Source organism: Humulus lupulus, chromosome 5 (genome assembly GCF_963169125.1).
Source record: "Humulus lupulus chromosome 5, drHumLupu1.1, whole genome shotgun sequence".
In the NCBI taxonomy this organism is placed as follows: domain Eukaryota; kingdom Viridiplantae; phylum Streptophyta; class Magnoliopsida; order Rosales; family Cannabaceae; genus Humulus; species Humulus lupulus.
The window spans coordinates 84,358,462-84,364,437 of record NC_084797.1 but is presented as its reverse complement, the minus strand read 5'-3'; positions in this window follow the sequence as shown (position 1 = coordinate 84,364,437).

The following is a 5,976-nucleotide window of genomic DNA, read 5'->3' as shown; positions in this document are numbered from 1 at the left end:
TAATAAATTCTTCTTTCTGTTTATAGCCTTCGGCTATTAACCTTACTTTGAAAAGTCTGTACTTTCCTCTGTTCTCCTCTTCGTCTTGAATATCCTGTTTCAAACTGAAGTTTAATGAACTTCAGTTGGATGTTCAAGAATCCAGATGTCATAGGATTTCCAAATTCCACTTCTAGATTCGTGGTGTTTCAACCATTGTTTTCTGTGAAGAAATTTCATTACGTACTAGTATGTGAATGAAATATAGTGAGATTGTGTTACACACAACAAACTAAACTTTACATTTGTAAAAGAGTTGTTAATAACTAACTCTCCCACAACAATAATGCTTTTACAAATTTTGTGATATTCTTTGGTTTCATCATTGTTAATTATCAGTAACTTGCATACTTGACATATAGTTGTTATTTCTAGTACGATTTAACTAGAAAAATATAGTGATAATAACAATCATGCTTCATTGAAGTAGCATTTAAGAGATACAAACACTTCTTTAATCTTTTATGATTATTAAATTGTTTCACTAATTGTCTTCATGGAAAATTTTGAATTTATTCACATTACCACTTGTGAATCCCAACTTTTAAGTCTTTGATGTTGTACAATCAAACATATATAGAGTATAACAAGTGTTAAAATTATAGAAATAATAAAGACAATAATGATCACTCATTATCTATTTAATCTTATCTAATATGATTATATTTCATTTCTAAATTACTAATTTTAGTTAGCATTCTAGTTGTATGTGAGTTAGGTTTGAATTCCAAGTTCACATGCAAACTACTTGAATTCGAAATTCGAGTTTAGAGTTCCTTTTGAAAAGATCAATCAATTCTTTAAGTGACTTTACTTTGAATGTTGCATAAAAATATCTAGAAATTTTCTTTGCATTCAACAAAAATAAACATATCTTATATAAATGTCAATCAATATTAACTTACTATTTATTATCTCTTTTAGCTTTGAACAATAAAAGGTGCATCATATATCTCTATGTATTAGCTAAATGATTATGTAATTTTTGAGGATTTATTTGAGAAAGGTCTCTTGGTTAACTTTAATTAATAGACTAAATAAACAGAGAGAGAACCAATAAATGGTTCGAATAAAAGGTTGTCTTTTATTTCTTTTATGTGTCTAATTAATTACAAACCAATCTCTAAAATAATATACATATATGTTTCACTTAATTGTTGTTGGAATAATATGTCTTATTTATTAAATCTATTATTTGCACAATAATGAATAAATAATAATTATCATTTATATTCATTGATGAAATAGGTGGAAAAAATATATTTCAACAATAACAACTGAATTTATTATTTAAAAGAAATATTAAACTTGTTCACTCAACAAATAAAGGAATCTAAAATATAGTTTCTACAAAGAATTTTGGAACTAATTTAAAGAAAAAAATGTGTTAATAGAAAGTTGAAAATAAAAAAACTAAATTCCATGCCAGTTATTTCTTGGTCTACCAATCTGCAATTATTTTCTTGTTTCTCTTTTGAATTTCTTTCTTTTCTTGAATAATGCGTTCATGAAAACAAAATAAAAAAATATGGTTTGTGGCATACAAATTTGAATCAACTATTCAAATATATTAAAAGGAGATGAGAAAATCATATTTACCCTTTCTTCTTGAAACTTCTCAAGAGATCAAAAAAGTCTCTTTTGATCTTTTCCCATATCTCGTATGTAGATTTAAGGTTTACATATCTTGATCTAATATCGTCAGGCATAGTCTTTAGTATGCAATGACGAGCCGAATAATCAGATCTCATCCAATCCGCATATTTTTTTTTTATCAAAAGAGAGAAAATTTCATCAAACAAACTGGATAAAACAAAAGGGAGAAGCAACCAACCCTCAAAACTTACAAAGATTTTACAAACTCAATCATTTCCCTTTCTCTATAAGATAAGTTTCTAGAAGTTACATTAAGAACTCTAGCTTAGACTGCTTGCCTAATCAAATGATCTACTTTAAAAACAATATAACAACTGTCACTAAAACAGCAAGCATTCCTATTTAACCAAATGAAATAAGTACAAGCAGCAAGAGAAGCAGCCACTGTAAAGTGAATCCAATCCGACTTCCAGCTAGGTAGCCAGGCGATCCATTCCTCAAACTTACCAGACTAGATAGCCCCTCCAAGCCAGTGAGAGACGAGCTGCAAAACCTTCCTAGAGAAAATGCTATCAAAAAATAAATGGTCAGGGCTTTCCTCAACAAGACCACAAACCGGACAACTCACTAATGCTACAGGAATGTGATGAGAGATAAGTAAGTCCCTAGTGAGAAGATGCTGGTTTACAGCCTGCCAAAGAATGAATCTGTGTTTAGGTACTGAAAGCTTACACCAAACTGGTCTCGCATATTCAATTCACGCACTCGACAGAAGCTGAGTACATAAAGTACCCAGATGAAGTTTTCCTTTGACCATTGTGGCCTGCAAATCAGACCATGAAGTTGATTTACAGTAGGAAATTAGCTTCCTCCAATACCAGCTGGAATCATACTTTAGCATATAATCCCAGAGGCTAACTCCTTATAGATAAATGCAATTCACCCACTTAACCCAAAGCTGATCTTGTTTTGTTTGAATCGCCCAAATATATTTGGCAAGCATCAATTTGTTCTAAACAGCCCCCTCGCAAAATCGCAAACCACTAAAAGACTTAGGACGACAAACTTGCTCCTAAGAGGTGAAATGAAACTTACTACGGGAACCATTCTCACCCCAAAGAAACTAACGACAAATTTTATCAATTTCCTTCACAACACTCTGAGGAAGCATGAATATACTCATCCAGTAATTTCGAATACCCAGCCGAACCGAATGAATAAGTTGGACTCTACCAGCATAAGAAAGACGGCAGCTGAACCATACATTGAGCCTCATCTGAATCTTGTTAAAGATAATATCACAGTCTGCTGCCTTCCATTTGGTAGAACGAAGGGGAACCCCAAGGTATTTCAGCGGGAAAGTGCCCTCAACTAGCTGCGAATAGTCCAATAATCTTTCTTTAATCTCAACTGAAACACCTCCAAAGAATATATGAGATTTGGAATAATTAATCTTTAAACCCGAAGAGCAACCAAACTCAGAAAATGCTTCAATAAGAACTTGAAAAGAGGAAGTGGTTCCTTTACAGAAGATAATGAGGTCGTCAGCAAAACAGAGGTTAATTAGATTCAAAGACTTACAGAAAGGATGGAATCTGAACCGGTTATCCATAGAAGCCTTGATCAGAAGGCGAGTGAGATACTCCATCACTATAACAAATAATAAAGGGGATATGGGGTCTCCCTGCCAAAGCCCCTTACCACCCTTGAACTTCCCTTGAATCCTTCCATTTAGAACCAGAGAATAAAATGATCCCCTCAAGCAGACCATAATCCAATCAATGAACCGACTAGGAAAACAAAGAATATTGAGTAAATTTTCCATGAAATCCCAGTCAATGGTATCATATGCCTTGCTCAAGTCTAACTTCATAGCACAACGTGGCGAGCTATTTTTCCTATTGTATCCTTTAATTAGATCTTGAAAAATAAGGACATTGTAAGCTAAAGATCTCTGTTTTATAAAGGTTCCCTGATTAAGATTAATTAGCGAAGGAAGAACCACTGCCAGCCGATTACAAAGCATTTTTGAAATGCATTTGTAAATAGAATTGCAACAAGCAATAAGTCTGAATTCAGTAGCATTTGATGGCTGGTCTACTTTCAGAATAAGAGATATGATAGTATCATTAAGCAACGGGGGAATTCTGCATGAGGTAAAGAAGTCTAAAACAGCCACAGAAACTTCCTTGCCTATATCCTTCCAAAGAGCTTTGAAGAACCCCGCTCCATAGCCATCCGGGCTAGGACTTTTGACAGAGTTTATACTAAACATAGCTGATCGAACTTCTTGATAAGTAAATGGCTTTATTAAGCGCAACTGGTCATCCAAACTCATAACAGGACCATGCTTAATACAGTCAGAATCAATTTGACCTGTAGCCCTGTTAGTATTACCCAAATGATTCTTAAAATATTGAAAATAATAGTCAACATCCTTATCATAATCATCCACAAAATGACCATTATCATCAATATAAGAAACAATGCGATTAGAGATCTGCCTCTATTTCAAGCTTGCGTGAAAATACGTGGAGTTTTCATCACCAAAACGAAGCCAAGTAATCTTACTTTTTTGACAAAGAAAACTAGCATAAATCTTTTCATGCCTGAAGTAATCCTGCTGAGTTTCTTTTTCTTTTGACAGTAACTCGGTATTTAAAGGATCAGAGCAAAGAGAACTTTGGGCTTGCTGGTAGTTAGCTTTGCTCTCCTCATAGTTACAAGCAATATCACCCATAGTTCTCCAGTTGAACTTTTTTAGAACATGCTTAAGCCTTGTGAGTTTTCCAACAAGTCGAAACAACCCTTGCCCCTCTAAAGGAATAGACCAGCTGTGAAGAACAGTATCCCTGAATTTGTCATGAGCTTCCTAGATATTGCAAAACCGAAATGGCTTCACTCCCAACCTACGGAAATGCCCCTGTTTAATCAGTAAATAGCAATGGTCTAAAACCACATCCCATTGAGCATATGCTACAACTAACGGGAAGGCATCAGTCCAGCTTTCATTAGAAAAAACTTTGTTCAATTTGGAGAAAATATGAGCTCCTCCATCATGCTTATTAGACCAAGTGTAATTAGGGCCCAAAGTCTTAATTTCAGTTGCCTCTCCCAAAGCAAACCATTGACGAGCATCCTCCATTTCCTTAACAGAAATAGGTCTTCCACCAATACGATCATCAACATGGAAGACAACATTAAAGTCTCCCATTATAATCCAAGGGTTAACTGGTCTCTGAACAGTAGCTAAGTCAGACCATTAAGATTTCCTTGTCTCCAATTGATTAGAGCCATAGACTACCGAGAGGCAATAAGCCAGATTCCCACCAAGCAAATTAACTCTGCAGTGTAGCAGTTGAGCATTCTCCTGAATAATTTCAACCTTCATCAAGTGAGCTTTCCAAATGAGCAAAATACGCCCCTCCACCACAAAACTACTATAACATTTCCAACCAACAAAAGATGAGATCATAAAATCCCTTAATCTGTCCCCTTTTAGTTTTGTTTCAATCAAAGCTCCAAGGCCAATTTTATTCAACCTGCAAACATCTAAGACTGCTTGCTGCTTATTCTTATTGTTTAATCCCCTAACATTCCAACTCAACATGTTGTTGCAATCCATTCAGACCAATAGGTAGAGGTAAATTAGATGTTTGCTACTGATTTTCCTGCAGAATTCTGAAAGAGTTCCTTTGCAGATCAAGCCGTGGCTTGTCAACAGGCTTCTTCATCCCAGACATTCGAGGGGTTACCCATTTGGATCCATTAGGTACTAATAAAGCATCACCATGAATAGGCACCTCAATGGGCTTTTGCTGATTCTGGGAACTGTTATCCTGGCCATCAGCAGCAATGCTACTTGCTTTAGTATCAACTTCATTATTCTGGTTTTTAGCCTCTGTCGATTTCTTAATATCATCTGGAGCATGCTTGTAGACAGCAGTAGTATGCCCCAGCTTCTTGCAACCAGAGAATTTAGTTGGCAACCACTCATACTCAATGGGTTGTTCCATAACCTGACCTCTCTCATTTAGATAATGAATATGCATGGGGAGATGTTCAGCAATTTCCATATCAACTACGATTCTAGCAAATTTAATCATAGTTCTAGCTTTTGTGACATTATCGATCATGATAGGAGTACCAATCGTGCTAAGTAGAGCACTCAAACAGTTCACACCCCAGTATTGCAGCCCAAGACCAGGTAATCGAATCCAAACAGGGACAGATTTTACTAACCTTAAAGGCTCAACATCTGATGACCAAGGTCGAAGTACTATAGGCTTCTTGTCAAAATGAATCACTCCAGATTCAAGCACCATATCCCTAGTTACCTCA